This window comes from Podarcis filfolensis (genome assembly GCF_964270895.1).
Source record: "Podarcis filfolensis genome assembly, chromosome: 9".
Taxonomy (NCBI): Eukaryota; Metazoa; Chordata; class Lepidosauria; order Squamata; family Lacertidae; genus Podarcis; species Podarcis filfolensis.
In genome coordinates, this window is record NC_139610.1 from 47,449,308 (window position 1) to 47,467,184 (window position 17,877).

At 40.3% G+C, this 17,877-nt stretch overlaps 1 long non-coding RNA gene across 1 annotated transcript in view; it reads left to right on the forward strand.

Annotated features, from left to right (window-relative positions):
* The first annotated feature begins 458 nt into the window (after positions 1–458).
* LOC310742626 overlaps positions 459–17,877 on the forward strand; it is an 85,225-nt gene continuing 67,806 nt past the window's right edge. The window contains exons 1-2 of the long non-coding RNA XR_014538624.1: positions 459–534; positions 9,527–9,622. This is a non-coding gene — a long non-coding RNA (uncharacterized lncRNA). The remainder of the gene's footprint in view (positions 535–9,526; positions 9,623–17,877) is intronic.

Genomic DNA, 17,877 nt, shown 5'->3' on the forward strand with positions numbered 1-17,877 from the left:
AGTTCGAAAGCACGTCAAAGTGCAAGTAGATAAATAGGTACCGCTCCAACGGGAAGGTAAACGGCGTTTCCGTGCGCTGCTCTGGTTCGCCAGAAGCCGCTTAGTCATGCTGGCCACGTGACCCGGAAGCTGTATGACGGCTCCCTTGGCCAATAAAGCGAGATGAGCGCTGCAACCCCAGAGTCGGCCACGACTGGACCTAATGGTCAGGGGTCCTTTTACCTTTACCTAATGACTTTTTACTTATATTCAACTATCTTACCTGTTGGTTGTGAGAATATGAAAACATTCCCTTAGTTATGTGTGAAAAGAGAGCAGTTAAGGAAATCAAGGGGAAACCTGTGAGTATAGTTTGAAGTTTATATCAGAAAAGAGTTTTCTTTGTCTCCTTTCCAGATGCTTTTTGGCTCCAAAGCACCATGAATCCAAAAGAGAACTTCCTATCAGCCAGCTCTCCCTGTTATGTGGGTTTCTTCTACAACTCCCTACCTTTCAGCCACACATCCTGCAATCTTCAGGGGGATTTCCACAGAGGTAATAATCACTGGATAGTTGGGAAAAGGATGTCTTTTGAATTCTATGATTGAAATTAATCTTCGTTCCATTCATTTGGCAGGACAGCTGATCCACCAAAAAATAACTTGTGAAAGACAAGTTGGTCACTTTCTTTGGCTGCCAGAAATCCATATTGAGTCTCAAGTGGGTCAAGAAGAAGATGGCTTATTCCAAATAAAATAGCAAAACAATTTTAGACTTAAACACAGTAAATCTGTAGGATCAGTAAGAGTGCGGGTTGAGGGAAGCTACTTTCCTTCAGGAAGTGGGTTAGCTGACGCATAGGGTGTGAAGGTAACACACACTATTAAGGAAATCTCATCTTAATGGAGAAAGACAATTCCAAGTTGGACAGAGATGTTAAATACTAGTGGTTTTGTGAGCTTTCCATGGACAATCCATTTATTTCAGATATCCCTGCCTGCTGTGCTTCAAAATATGCTGTGATTTTCATGAACTAGTTTTCATTTTACTTACACCCTTTTACTTTTTCATTAAATTTAATATTATTTTGTTCCACTCAATCTCCCTTCTCTGTTGTCCACACGTTCTGGGGAAGAAAGTTATCCTCTTTGTGCTGAATGCCTATAATTTTAATGCCAAATGGTGGGTGAGCAATTAATTTCTATAACAAGCATTGCCAGCAAGTATCAACATCTACAAGTATCAACATCTTCTAGATCAGTGGTAGCCAATGTCAGTGCCCTCTAGATGTTTTGTACAACTACCATCAAACCCAGTCACCATGGGGTAATGGGAGTTGCAGTCCAAACCATGCAGAAGACAATCACATTGTCATGAACTGGCAGGGTAATGGGGAGGAGGAAGGGGATCCTGGCGAGGGATGTAGCTGGGCTTGGAACATACCTGAGCAAGCTGAGGGTGGAGGAAAGGTTCATATAGGAAGTACTCATGGGGTGACGAAGGATGGTGAGGGGATGGCAGTCAGTGCACAGGAACCAGAGCAGCAGGACCCATCACCTGAGCTAGAAGGGCCCCTGTCTCTACAAACATAGCAGGCTCTGAGGCATAGGGAGCAGTGGGAGGGGCACTACAGGAGGCTGAAGCAGACAAGCACCCACAGCCCAGCTCCCTAGCTGGCTAGGTGGGGCTCGCTAGCTCTGGGAGGAGGTTTGTGATTCCTAAGCTGGAATAGGCTTGGAGCAGGTGAGGGTCCCATGCCTCATCAAGCCCAGATGCTGCAATCAGCATGCAAAGGGCAAAAGGGAAGCAGAGCTGAGGTGCCGGGTCTGCTTAACTGCCTGTGTTGATGAACCTTGACTTGAATGCTCCTGGACCTTCACGGGACTGTGTTTCAGGTTTGACTCTGGACTGTATCCTGACTGCTGGACTTTGGACTAGGCTACTTGGATTGACCCTGAACCTCATTTCCTGAACTTCAGCCTTTGGACTTCACTTGAGGGTGGATTGACCCTCTGATTTGGAACTTTGGGCTCACTTGCTGATAGGTAGGTCAGGGGTTCAGGACACATATTGACTACTCCTGTTCTTGATGGATTGACATAATATTTTTTTAATGCCCAAATCCCGATAAAGTTATTTGTGCTTTATTCCGATTGAAATCAATAGGACACATTACTGAGAAACCAATGACCATTATCCAACTAAATCATTCTCAGAGTAGACTTATTTGGTTTACCTTAAATCCATTGATTTCAATGAATCTCCTCTAGGTTATGACTAATGATGGATGTCACCTGTTGCAATTAATGTCCCATTAACTTTCTTCAAAATGGGCCAAAATAAATGCAAATTACCGGTATTATGATGTTTATTGTTTGTAGTTTTACATATACAGTTACAAAACTTCTCAGGATATACCAGCAAATATAATCTACTAAAATGTTTGAGTTCAATACCAGTGGTTTAAACTGGTATTTTGAGTAAACTTGATGTTTTGAGATTGTATAATTTTTAAAATTGATTTGAATTTTCAGCTGTATTTTAGCCACAAAGTACAATTCAGCCAAAGTAAACCACGGTTTAGTCTTACTGTGCCCTTGAAATCAGCAGGACTTAATAATGCTAAACTTTGGCTGAACCATGCTGGTATTTTTTTAAAAAAGCTCTACTGTAGCTATTTCCTCCCTGTGCTTAAAAAAAAAACCAACAAAACGAAATCACAAAATGCCCTTTCACATATTTATCCATAAATAACACTGGCCAAAATAAAAATCTTTTAAGATTCAAGGGCCCACATCCAGACAAAATTAGTTATGCTTAAGCCCTACCAAAATCAGTGGGATGAATTAGTCACAAGTCAACTAATTTATTTCTGTTGATTTAATTGCCCTTCAATGTTTCCCCACAACTGTTCTCCTCTCCAAGTCCAGGCTCCAAACCACAGAACAAAGTTGGTTGGAATCTCCTTTAACTTTCAGAATTGGAAGTGGGGTTGGAGAAGTCTGATTCAAAAGAGAATTCAAAAGCCACACACTAGTCATGCTGAGTTCAATCCAGAGTTTTCTGGCTGGTGGCCATTTCTGATATTTGACTAAGTGACCTCACCATGCAGAAATGTCCAAATTTACCTTAATTTGTATGACGTTGAATTAGGTACACATGTGCATATTCATGTACTCTGACTAACAAACACACAGTATTGCAACAGTGACAACAAATGAGATGTCACAAGTGGGACCTTCAACTATTGCAGTGTGGATTGTTCCTGTTGAGAGTTCCAGCCAGCCAACTTTACCGTCTTCCATGATTCCCCCTTCCCTTCCCTATTCCATTTTTCTGTGTCCCCCCGCCCAATGGTCAGGTAACATTCTATGACCACTGAGCATACTCAGTCCTCAAGGAGTTGTTTTTGGATTCCTTTCTCTAGGGTTAATCCCCCCCCTTGCCCCTGGGTCTTTTGTACTTCTGCAAACCTTGGAGATCCCTCAAGCCTGCTGAAACTTTCCTCTTGTGCATTGATGGCACCATTTGGGCTGCAAAAGGACCGATGCTCAGAGAATACATTGCGTATATTTGGAATTGACTTTAAATTTACTGGAGCCAGTTGAGAAGCAGTTGGATGGCTTCCTGTCTGTGCACATAGCAATTTATTAAAAGGGCTGGTCCTTATTCATCATCTCGTCGAAAGTAGTAAGAAGAAATTATTAGGTCATCTAGTCACTCTCTCTGCCAATACCAGATTACTCCCCATACTCCTCACAGTAAATTTTCTAGTGCTGGAGTAAGATTGCTTAGAGATCTCACAAGGCTTATGGTTTTGGCCACTTTATGGTACATCTAATACTAAGAATGTTTCAGAAGTACAAAAATGTTTAAAACAAAACCTATAATGGAAAAGGGCTAAAACTTAACAGAAACTCAGTAGCAATAGCTACTTTGAATTATAATTCTGTAAACTTCCACTAAATTATGTGGAGACAATTTGTGATAAAGCAAATAACCTAGAACTGGCCTTTTTAAAAACAACACAGCACTTTAAAGTCAATAACGGTGTTTCTCGGGCTCAGCTGACAATAGGTGGAATGGAGAGGACATAAAAAAAAAAATCCATCCCCTCCTGTCCACCAACCATCTAGAGAAGATTTAGATACAACTGAATATAATTTTTGACTTTTAACACATTGTTCATTACATGGTTGTTTGTTTTTTTACATATTATGTATTCAATTGTTCTGCTTTTAACTTTTTTTTTTGCCAGCTACCTTGTGAGGGCTTGCACAATTCACAATAATTAGAATTAAATAATTAGAACTTACCACCTCCACCTTTTCTTCCCTTTTCTATTTCTACATTCCTGATTCTCTATTTGCTCTGTTGGAATCCACCTTTTTGCTAAACCACATTTCCCATCTGTTATTTCCCATCTCAGATCATTTTCTATTGTGGCTCCTGACATCTGTGACTTCCTTCTGCCCTATATCCCAATTGCTTCCTCTATAAACACCTTCAACAATGCCTCAGAATGAGTGGGGTGTTGTTTTTTTTTGGGGGGGGGGTGAGAATCTTTGGCTGAACTACAACACCCATCAGTCTCAGCCTCACCATTAATGGTGGTTAATGGTTAGGTTGAAGGGAGTTGAAGTTCAACCGCAGATCCAAACGTCTCCCATTCTTGCCTTAAAATGTATATTTTTGTCTTACACACCTTCCATTTATCTTTTTCGTTTTCCACATGTGCTTGTCCCAGTAACTTCCTGGCAGTGAACTATTTTTTGACTCTGGACTGGCCCTGCCCACTCATGGTGGTTTTTGGAATCTCCTCCAGGGGAAGGGCTATAAAATAATTCCTGTTTCAGCTGAGATTTTCCTAGGCAGCAATGGACTTTGTAGCTCTGGTCTGGCCTTCATTTCTGACTCTTGGCACAACCCCTGGTGCCCCTCTGAAAGCTACCTATGGGGCAGCACTTTCAGTTAAGAATAGGGTGATAATGTCTTACCTCACTCAGAAAAAACTCTGTATGACTTGGTGTGAAGAACTAACCAGGTAAAAGAAGTTAAACCTACCATTTCATTATGTCCTTGGTAAATGAAAATAAGTGGTACTAATGAATCTGGTCACGAAGCATTACTAACTGACCCCCTTAAGGCCTCCAATGCAAAAGAAATAAGCACCCTACCTAATTAAAGCCATAAATTATTTTATTGTAGATGCTTCTTACAAAGAGGCAGTCGTGCTGCTGAATTACTACTCTGAGCAAATGTAAAACTGGGAACCACATGATGGTTTGGCAGGCATGGCCCTTGTTCCTGAGGAAAATGCCATTTATAGAGGGTTTTATTACCTCAGGTTAATGACATTTCACATGACGAAGGCTGTGCTAGGGTGACAATGCAGCCTTTATGTTCACAAAGTGGCCATTTCCTTTCATAACAAATGTGGCATCAGTTGTTAGATTTTCATTTGCCAAAGATACATAAACCAAAGTGGATTTTAATGGTGTGAGTGGGTGGAGGTTGTTTGGATTAAAAAAAGGAGACGGGCAATGAAGTTCAAAGCACTGCTGAGAAGTTAGCTTTCATGCAACTTAGCTTTCATGCAACTATAAAGGCAAATAATCCCTTTCACATTTTAGATTTCACTTCTGAGCATTTTTGACTCTTTGAATCACTGCTGTAGTGAAACCTAGCACATTTCTGAATTTCAAAGATGCACAATTCAGTTTGCACATATAGTGGTACCTCGAGTTACAAACACCTCAGGTGACAAACACTTCGGGTTACAGACTCCGCTAACCTGGAAGTAGTACCTCGGGTTAAGAACTTTACCTCAGGATGAGAACAGAAATTGTATGCAGGGTGCGGAGGCAGTGAGAAGCGCCATTAGCTAAAATGGCACCTCAGGTTAAGAACAGTTTCAGGTTAAGAATGGACCTCCAGAATGAATTAAGTTCATAACCAGAGGTACCACTGTACAATGCAGAACAGGCTGATTCTGCACTGCAGTGGATTCTATGGGATAAGATTAGGGCCTGCAACAATAAGAGGCTGGGGCCACAGAAAATGTCAGAGTAATTTCAACAGAATCCAAGCACCATTAGTTTTCTGTGGATTGGTACTACCTACCAAGCTGATAGGTAGTACTGAACTGTGCAAAGCCCTTTACTCTGCTTTGCTGATGGGTTTTGCAAATTGTCAAGAGGTCAGTTAACTTACCCTTTTGGAGTTGGGAGGGTATATTGCCCTAGGCCAAATATAGTTCCAAGAATTGCTATTTGTCTTCTGTAGCAAGTGGCTCCAAATATAGTTCCAAGAATTGCTATTTGTCTTCTGTAGCAAGTGGCTGGATGATGCTCTTATCTGAGCTATTTTGTTCCCTGGTTAGCTTTGTGCATTGCACCTGAGCCCAGCTTGGGACTTGGTGGGTTATAGCAGCTAGGATGTGAACTGAAGTATGTGACTTGAGATATACAATCTATGAAATGTAGTTTTTCTTTATCAAGGTTCAGGTGGTTGAACTGGCACACTTAATATTTGGATAAATATGGAAAGCTGTTTTGTATTCGTCTGTGGAATGTGTGTGAGTCTGGGATGCGGGGTGGGGGTAGAGATTTAGTGAATTAGTTCAAGAACTAATTGGTAAAATAATACTTTTGCCTACACATTTGATTTCTTTTCCTAAAGGAAATAAGAATGAGATAAAGGTCAAAATGGAGGATATAATAAAGCAAGATAGATTTTGTCTGACTAGAATTGCATGTTAACAGCACAAAACGTGAATTTGTGGTCAGGCTATTTTGCAACAGATCATAATATTGTCTATTCCAGTGCATGGAAACAGTGCTTTAAAAAGTCATGCTAAATGGCAACAAGGGGTTTACATGGAACTTGAAAACAAAGGAAATTGGAAGTTTCGTTGATGATATTGTTGGCTGAGGAATAAAGCTTTATGGCTATCCTAAGTTTGTTTAGGGTTTTACTCTCTCAGTTTGGAAGTATAATATCAAGTGGCGCACTAGGCCTGGAAATGTAACAGAAAATAAATAGTAAAATTTCCTCTGTGTAGCAATATTGGGATTTTAATGTCTGGGATATTATTCTGTGCATTCTATTTAATTGAGTTGATAAATGTTTTTCTTCTTGGAAGTAGCTGGATACTGAAATGAGTTTCAGTGCCTCTGCAAACCTGCTCAGATCATATATCATTTTCTAAAGATGAACACACCAGTGTCTATCTGGCAAGCTGGAAAAACAAACCAACCTTAACTCAGTGATAGCTTTTAAGGATTTGGAGGGAGAATATATTAATACCCACAACAAGGTCTTACATTATTTTTGTTGAGTGAATAAGTAGATGGGTATGTGATAAAGCTAATGTTTCAACTCCACACACCATTATGCCTCTCAAGTCTTTACTTTTTCATTAAGCTATGGGGCTAACCTATGGAAACTGACAAGCATACAATAAATTTCATTTACTCTTGGTTTCAGGTCAAATTCACCTGAGAAGGGCTTTAGTGCAGTAGGGTACATGTATTGCCATTCTTGAAATGAAAGGCTTCTTTTTGGTGAAAATGGAGGTGCTGGTACACATAGATATTGGGGGAGGAATCATGTGGGTGCCACCACAAAATGGCTGCCATGGGCAGAAAAAAAGTGGTGCTGGTACTCTGTACACCAAGGACAAGCAGCTGCACTCAAACACAAGCGCAAGATGCAATTTTGCCTTTTGAAAGGCACAGTCATTGTCACAGGAGGAAGGAGGATCCAGTGTCGTCTTTGCTTGTGGCCTTTTATTGGTGGATCTGTTTGTGAGTCGAGGCCCCGCTCCCCACTTTGTGATGAAATAAGACACATGGACACAAGTATTTTAGGTCAATGGGCTAAAAAAGGCCACAACTTGGTTACAGAATGTGAGTGGTATTGGCTTAGGCATTGGAACCGAACCAACTATACTTGACTCCTGCCTACTCTGGCAGTTACACAAGGGTTAACCACCTATAGGGAGAGCTTGTTGATGCGAATCAACTGAAAGCTTTCCCCTAGAGTCACCAGAGGGTTGTGCCATGGCCCTAGCCACCACCTGGGCATCGGACATGAACCACGACTGCCGGATTCCTTTAATGGAATACCCTTCTAGGGGAGGGGTAGGTGATGGCCACAACCTGCCCCCAAACACATGATGCCATTTCCAATGTCTAACCGCCAAACCTTACAAAGTTGTGATGATTTGCTACGAGGTAGGCGAAAAAACCAAGTGGCTGGAGCCAATCTGCCAAGTGGAAAAAAATCCTACCAGGCCCCTTGGACAACCAAGGCGACCAACCGAGATCCATAGCAAGGTCAGGTGCTGAGGCAAAACCTAAGGGGAGGGCGGGCGGGTGATCCGAGGAATCCTGGAACAAGAAGGACGAGCCCGTGGGCCTACGGCCATTTTAAACACGCCCACCAGCAAGCCGGATTGGCTGGCTGGAGTGCGTGACGTAGGCCCAGGACTCCAGAGATCCAGGGGGGCCTGACCACGCCTCCCTGCCGACCTGGAAAGCGATTCCCGCTCACAACCCCTCCCCTCTGGGAAGAGGAGAGGCTTTCTGTTCTTCTGATTAGGCATCAAAGGACTGGGAGTGGGGAAAAGTGCAGAGCAACATAATTTTGTTGCCATCCAATCCACGATGCTGCAAATCTGTTGGCTCCAAGATTCAAAGGCAAAACTAGTGCTTCTGATGTTGATTGGATTACAGACCAAGCAGCATGCTTTCAGCTTGATGTTGGAAAGGTACTTTCAAATATTGCAGACTACAAAACATCTTCAGGTATTTGGCCAAGGAATGCAGCCTGGGATTCTGCCAAGCATATCCCCCCTTCAACATATTGGTTAGGCCTTCGCGCAACCCAGTCCTCAACTTCTCTTGCTTCTTACCAGCTTCATATTGCTCCATCTTCTACAGAATGTGAAAAAAACTGGTTTGAGTTTGGAAATACTTACACCAAATCAAGACATAAACTGACACATGAAAGGGTAGAAGCTTGTTTCAATCTGGGCAACTTTTCAGTTTCTAGAAGCCCATGATAAATTTGATGACAATTATGAAGAAACAGAAATGGATAGTGATAGCTTAGAAAAAGAGACTGATTCAATTTCAGGTAGTGTTCGTTGAGTTTTGTTCCCCTTCTCCTCTTTTTTCGTCTCTCTCTGTTCGCTTGATGATATTGAGGACTGTAGAAAACACAATACTTTTCAGAATAAATAATTTGTTTAATATAATGCTGATCGTTTGTTTTCATCTGCTTGTAAACTGCAAAACCAAAGTGATGCTAGGTTCGCCAGCATGTAACTTCATTCGTAACAAAAACTTAAAATAAATTTCAGTTTTCAATTATTGTCTGAATAAATTGTACATTAAATACATCATATGTAAGAATTCTATGACGATAAACCAAGTTATACATGATGCATTTTATGTTCTTAAAGTAACAAAGTGACTTTCAATATGTAAAAAGTACTTAAAAAGCAACTTAAAAATCTGTGTGGTTGTTTTTTTTTTTCTAGAACACCTCCTCCAGAAAAATCCATCTTTTTCCCCAGTGGGTTGACTCAATATACAACAGCTTCCTGTTGAGAATTTGCCCCACAGAAGACAGGAAGGTAGGTTGTAATAAGATAAGAAGCATAGCACTTGTATCCTGTGGTATGTTGGTAGAAGCAGAATCTCCAAGCCTGGTGCTGCAAACCTAATATTTGCATATAAAAAATGAACTGGTTAAATTGTCATACTTCACCCAGATCATCCTGAAAATTGTAGTTTTATAAGAGAATAACACTCCCTCCCTTACTTTGCTCCCTAACTTCCCAATCTTCCCATTCTCTTTGCACCATTTAAACATTTGGAGTAGAGGACATGCTTTGTTATCTAAGCTGATGAAAGACTTAAGATATGCTGAATGAATATGAATTTCTTCCTCAAAAAAGCTGAAACTGAGACAGTCTCATTGCCTGCTTATTCCATTTAATAATAAGAAGCCTTGGTGGTTTCCTCTGGAGTGTGTATATTGGCTCTCAGATCTGTCAGGCTTATTTCACAGAGCATTGTGGGATAAAGTGGACTCTTTGGTCACTTCTGGATTAAAGAGAAGATGTCTTGGCTGTATTTATTTGATACCACGAGCTTGTTGGAAGAATATTGTCAGGCTGCTTTGTGAATGGTTAATGCTACTTTACTTTCATGGCATTCCAAAGTAATGAAAAGTTTCTTGATGCTTGTTTTGCTGCAATAAATCAATAAATCAATATTGATATTTCAGTGAAACATACTAGTAAATTGATATAATAGCAGAAAATCTGAATGCGATCTTGAAACTTGTCAAATACTGTAATGTAATATTAGAATGTTGTTACATGGATGTTTCAACAGGCATTTCCAGTTATGTTTACAGTTCATGTGGTTGCTTGCCTTTTTAACACTTGTGGCTTAAGAAGCAAAATGTAATTTAAAACTAAGCCTTAACAAAATCTGGATTGGGGTGTGTTGCGTGAAGAAACATAGAATCACAGAGTTGGAAGGGACTCCAATGGTCATTCCTGTAATGCAGGAATCTCAGCTAAAGCTTCCATGGCAATTTTGCTTTTAACTGTGCTCTGGATACATGCCTACAATTCCTTCTCACACGTAAAATTCTTCATCAGTCCATCTTTGCTATATCTTATTTCCTTCTCCTATATCTCCATATTGGTTCCCGTGGAAGTGTCTGTCCTGACTCATATGCAAGCAGCTTGGGGAGGTCACCAGAACTAAAGTGGAGGAAGGTTTTAACTGTGCATGCTTCCCATGAACCAGAGTCCTGATCCTGAACAGCCCATCATCCACTGTTGTTATATAGCAGTGGGCAGGGACTAGGCAGCTCATGGGTTCCCCACGATGTGGTAGGACCATATAAGCTTCTGGGGAACATGAAATTAGGCTTTGTATGGGCAGAAACATCCATGATCTATACATAAATCTTTGTCCTCGGCTTGTTGGTCCCAGGGATGCATACTTCCTGCTCTATATCTTGTCTGCTCTCTGGGTTAGTGTACAACCTATACTTTTGGACTACAATTCCCACTGTCCCTGAACATTCGCTTCACTGAAAATGAATGATGGGAGCTGTAGTCCAAAATCTGGGAACCTAAGGTTGAAAAACAGGGCTCAAGGATTTCTACGGTCCACCATAATAGCATGCTGGGCTTTTTAGTCTGATCCCTCTGATTCAGCAGAAGTCCTAGAATAATTTTTAATCAGTTATGCAACCCACTGACTACTACCTCATAGTAGACTGTTTGGCTCCTAAACAACAATATTATGCATGGATTTAGCATCAAGTGTTTTTGCTCTTAAATGTTGGAAAGTTGTGTGGCATTTCTGCTCAGATTAAGTCAGGATAAATGTGTACCTCATTGTAATGAATCAGTGCTCAAACTTCTGTGTGAAAGGTTCACATGATTTTTTTTTTTGTGTGCACAGCCAAGATTGTTCCCAGACCCACTCATTTTGATTATGACTCTATACCCACCTTTCAACATGAATGATTTATAATATAAGAACTCCAGCCATGTTTCCTTTAAACCAGAGAGGCCCTGCATGATTGATTTCCATTTGCTCTTAAGGCCCCACAACCAAGCATGCTAAAGTGAACTATGCCACTAGGAAGCTGAAATTTTATGCATGCAACATCAGAATGGTTATGGGAATAAAAAGGTAGGAGATAAACATTTTTTATTAACTAGCTGGAGGGCCTCAGACTTCTAAGTCTTGGTTGAAAGAAAAAGGAAATTCTCTCCTGACTGCTTATTCAACTTCCAAGCATCAACAAAAAGTGCCTTGTAATTTTTTATTACACTTCATTACAGACATGGCAGGACATTAAAATGTCCTAACCACTACAGTTTCTGGACAATCAGTATAGTTCAACATGTTGAAAACTTTAAAGCATGAACAATTAGCTTTAAATTATTTGAAAAATTCAAAATAAAAGCATGCCATTCGTAATTGAATTAAGGGCACAATGCAGATGAAGCTGAGCTCTTGCAAATCCCATGGATTTATTTCTGAGGGTTAAGTGTGTGTATTTAAAACATCCTTTAGTGAAGTCAATGGCCATGCAACCTGACCCTATCCAGGGTTAGACACGCAAAAGCCCATTGAAATTAATGGGCTTAAGCATCCCTAACTCTGAACAGAATTTACCCTTTAAAATGCTTAACTTGGGTTGGGTCATGCCCTAGGCATTTAAATACATTGATCATTTGCCTTGGTAGAATATATATTGGATAGTTCAACAAGCCAAGTTGAGGACTTTGTAGAGACTTGAACATATCCCCCCCCCAAACATGTCAGCTTTTTAGGGGCCAAACTAGACATGGTATTAGACTGGCCGGGTATGTTTTATTGGCATTGATAGTCAGCTATTCTAAGGTTATAGACAGATTGTATCTGGATTCCAGATCTGTCCTCTTAGAAGTCCAATATACCAGACAGACATTGTTCATGTCCCAGTGATTTGTATGGGGTTTTGGCTCTTTGTTGTTTTGGTGGAGAAAGACAGGAGAATGGCAGGAGTGCCCCATTGGGTCTGGTTAGAGAGAGGAGAATGGAAGAAGAAAAAGAGGATGAATGGTTTCATGTGTGGAAGTAACATCTCACTACACGTTTCAAGTTAATAAGTGTGTGGATCAGGCTGATATGGTAGACGTTTTTACTTGTATTTTGGTGAGGCTACTTTTATTGGGACCGTGGATGAAAGAAGAAAACTTAACCTTCCCTTCCACACCTATATGTCCCTGCAGGCTCCTTTAGACTCCACTTTATAGCCAGCAATACAACAAAATAGGTACATCAATTTCCTTCAAGCAGTCAGTGTCATGCGCTGTTTTGTCCCGAGTGTCTCAGCTTTGATGTCTGGATGCGCCTAGTAGGTCCCCCCCCCCTATTTTTATCCCCAAAGAGCCACTAGCAGATTAGACCATACTGGTCTGATTCAGTGTAAAGCAGATTCCTGTCTTCCTAAATCATCTGTATCTTTCCTCAAAAGACAGCCCATTCCTTCTGGCATCTTGCTCTTGATAAGCTCCTCTGATGGCAGAAGGAATAAGTGGCTCTGCCTTGGATGTAAAATTGTAGGAACTGGCCCTCTAATGCCATCAAGTCCTTATGTGTAACCTCTGGTGTGAAATAAAGAATAGATTGCTTGTAAAATGTGCCCTTGAGTCACAAGCTTGCCGACTCATTGCCTCTACTAGAGTGATTGTCTTCTTATTTTGACTACACAGCATCTCCATCTGACAAGGATTATGTAGAAAAAACAGAAATTTCAAGGTTACCTGCCAATGTCTGCTGCTAAAATGACTCTTTAATAAAAAGACTTTGGCTGGATTTGTTTTTTTAAAAAAACACAAGCCTGATTAGGTAGCAATTTTGGTGGAAAACAGCTGGCAAGTAAATGGAGAATCCTTGAGATCAATATCAACTTGGAAATGGAGGACGCCATCAATTTTACTGAATGGTGGGAGTCTTGGAACCTCCAAGAAAAGAAAGATAGATTATGGTGAAAATAAACCAACTTGGGGGGAAATCATAAAAGTGTCAAGAGCAGGGCTTGATCAAAAACATACTGAGAGAGTACTGGCAAAGGAAAGGCATAACAAGAGATGCAGTGTCTAACTACTATTTAGGGTTTCCACAGACAGTGAGGAATTGCAACAAATTACTGACATCACATAGAAACAGAGGGAAAGCAATCTAAGGTTGAGTGAGTTAGTTCATGCTGACCAGTGTAGAAAGTCCTCAGCTCCATGCCAGCTCCAGGCTAGTGTTTGTTACCACTGGTGAGAAAATCATCAGCAGTTGCTTTCTGTCATGCAACTCCCATATACACACCAGTGATGCTTCTATTTGCCACCTTAATCACACATTCATATGGACCTACAGTATGTGTATGCATGCTAGGATGGTGTTCAACTTTGTGGAGGATAAGTTAATCAGTGGTTACTAGGCATGATAGCTATGCAGTTGTTGGGGAGTGGGATACTGTCTTGTTTACGGGCTTCCAGAGGCACCTGTTTGGCTGCTTTGTGAAGTGGATGCTGTGCTTAGTTGGACCTTTGGTACAATTAACTAAGGCTCTTCTAAGGTTCTTACCTGTGGATAATCAACAGATTGGCAGGAGATGCATAGATACAATCCAGCTGCATTCCTGCTCCCTCAACCCTCCCCCCATAGACTGTATATGAGTTCTGGTGAAAATAGCATTTCCTTACCCTGACAGTGCAGGGTAATGTATTGAAGCTAGTGGAGGAAAGGTAGTTTGCTTCATTTTTTTGCATTCACTGCAACACGGTTAATGAAGAAAGCATGCTTCCATGCATGGATTGTTGTCTGTGAATTGAAAAGAAAATGCGAAAGTGCCATTGAGCAAATTCATACATAAATTTCAACTTGGCAGAAGCTAAGCAGGGGAAAGATATGAAACAGAAAAGGGAGATGAATGGGTAGACATAGGATGGCAAAGGGAAAAACCATCCTATGATTAATGATACATTGAATTAAAAAAAATCCAATGTTTAAAAGACAATACTGGAATACAGCTTTACTGCTGTGGTGAAACACACATGATCCCTTTAGTTTAAAAATAGCTTATTTCCCCCCTTAGTTATTGATTTTATATTGTGTGTGGCTTCATCAAACCCTCAATACTCTAACACCAAAGAGAATTGGAATTTGAAACTGGATCTAAATGTTTCATCTGTCCTGTCTGCAGTGAGAGTTGCACCAAAATACCAGAACCAGGCATGCTGAAGAACAATGATGTTCAAAATTCAGAATCTGTATTTCCCCAGGGTCATGGGTATGAGCTGATATCTTGTGCATGATCTGATACCTTGTGTTGGCTCTGTTAAGGTGAATAATTAGGGATGCATGCATTTTATATGTCACTCAAACCTTTCTCTCTCCCTTTAAATCAGATGCAGCCTTCTAATGTTTCAGACTTATTTTTGAGCAATGAATCAATTTTCCTCAATATGCTGCATTGAGATTCTTCTCTAACTTCACATTTGTTTAATGTTGTTAATTAAAGATGAATTATCCATGGTTATATTAACTTGAACTAATGTGCTTTTTTGTAATTATTAGATTTTGTGTAGGAGCATTAGAGCTTTAACAGATATCTAAAACATAGACACAATGACCATTATTAAGTACTCTGTGTTCTTTTGACATTGTGATAATACTCTCATTAACTTGGGTGAAATGAAGTCTGCATTTTTAAGAAGCTCGAAGGATACATTTTCCATGCCTAACTTTTAGAACAAAAAACTTCATGTGTTATATCTTAATCTATATACGGTAGTTATAGAGGTTAAGGTTATCAAGGGCTACTAGTCCAAAAAATTATAAAAAACCTTCAGGTTCCATGTCCAATTCCATACATATGACAGAAATGGTAGGCTTGTTTTGGCAAGATCATGGAGCAATCTTTGACCAGCCATCTATTAGATAACTCTCAGTGTACTGCGCACCTATGAATAACACTCAGCACCAAAGTTACATTAACTAGAACTGCCCTTTTTCGAATCAACCCTGACAAAGAAATAAAGCAGGTAAAATCATTTCATTGGAACAGGAGGTATGCAAGGTTTTACCATAAACCACAACAGAAGGAAAAATGAAGTTTATGGATTCTATGTTTTTATAGAAAACCATGAAGATTTCTTTGCAATATAAAGCTTTAGCCAATTCTGCACTCATCCAAGTTGCATACTGAAAATGTAATGTACAGCCACTGTGTATCTGTCATGTAACACATACATGCCTAAGAATCAAGGTTTTCACAACAGCGGGATGGCAAGCTGAGGACTCTGGTAGTGGGGCCCAACTGCTTTCTTCTTTGTACCACTGCTGGTCTACTCTCTGCTGTGCTTCAGTGCCACAAATTCTCTGCTTCCACCATCTGAGGCAATAATGCTTCTGAATATCAGTGGCTGGGTCCTGCTTGCTAGTTTCCTACTGGCATCTGGTTGGCCAGTGTGAGATCAGGATGTTGAACCAGATGGGCCATTGGACCCGAACCAGCAGGCTCTTCTTATGTTCTTAAATGGGGAACATGACAGGAAGCACGGGCAGGAATCAGGAAACTATCATATATTATGGTATGACCTTTATCAGGCCAGCAAAATAACACAAAAAATGTGCAAGCTTTCAATCTGTGCAGACTTTGTGTGTATGTGTGAATGAAGGAGTGAAAGAGAAAAGCAGGACCTTTCTTATAACTCTAATTACTCAAGAAGGGCTCTCTCACTTGCTGAGTTTTCTGCAATCATATATATATATATATATATATATATATATATATATATATGATTTGAATATTGATGTTTGACATACTGTATTTGATGGTAGTATTTGTACACCACCCTAGGAACCTTTTGGTTGAATGGTGGTTTTAAAATGTCAAAAACAACAGCAATAATAATAATAATAATAATAATAATAATAATAATGATGATGATGATGATGATGGTACCCCCAAATCTTCTGATCTTGGAATGAAGAATGTACAGCTTTAAGTTTGGAGCTTTTAAGCAGACAAGTTATCAACTTATGTTGACAGTTACTCAAGGTAGTCTCTCATTGTGTGCTTGACTAAAGTCTTTCAATCATTGTTGGAAGATGCTGCAACACACATGCTGAGTTCAGGGGCTTGGATGTTTCCTGAGAGATTGCCTTTCAAAGTAAAGATGGTAAAAAGATAATCTCCATGCCCTAGTATAACCTGCTTGTGATATTCTCTTCAGTTTCAAAATATGTTTGCCAGGACTGCTGTTCAAGAAACATAAGCTCAAAGTGCATTTGTGGTGAACAGACATAGTTGGTCAGCTCTCTGACCCAAGCAAGAGGCTCTGATCCATGTCAACCAGCAACTGCTTCATTTTTGTTCTGTTTATGGAACCAAACACTCATGCATTCTGCTGCATTCTGAGTGCCTGAAACAGGATGTTACATTATCATTTACTGGAACAATATGGGTTCATGTTTGAAATGGCTTCCAGATATGTCACTTGAAACACAAAATGACAAATTCTCTTCTTATTTATACATGCTGTTGTGAAGAAAATTTTGTCCATAATGCACTCTTTGGAGTAGTTGGGAGTGAAACATGGAATATATCAGCTTGAACCAATCATTTATGGTTTTGGGTGGGAGGCCCTCATTGTTTCAAGAAGAGATGGATCTTCTGGTTAGAACTACTGGCAGAAGGATTTAAAGATACTGCGATCTCTGGAGAAAGTACTCCCAAAGATGAATTCCAGCTACCATAGAATAAAATGTCACCCTCTTGCTTTCACTGATCTTAATCCTGTCTGGATTCTATTGTTCTTGAAAAGGGCTGCTGATGAGGAAAGTCTCTGTTGCAGACATGCGAACAATTCTTCCAAAAGTCCTCAGAGCAAAAGGGAGAAAAAATGGTCCAGATTATAGCATTATGAATGTCTTGGAGCATCTTTGTAGGACTACTTTAAACACCCACCCACCATGCTCGTGTATGTCTGCTTGGCATCATCCAGAGAAGCATTTGGCTTGTCACATTTTGACAACAGAGAATTTAAGCATTGTTTAGCAGGTCAACATAATGCAGACCAAGTTTGGCTAGTTTGAGCAGGTTGTATTTCAAACAACCATAAATAATACTGACCCACATGTTTGGGATCTCTCTCTCTCTGGCCACATTCTCTTCCTAAACTGACTTTTCCCAGTTTTGTCTGAAGTGATACTATTGGATAGCAGAACAGGAAGGCGCAGGGTGTAAGATGGTGTCTGGAGAACTGGCGACATTGCACTTTTGAGAGAGCTCCACAAACAAACTTGC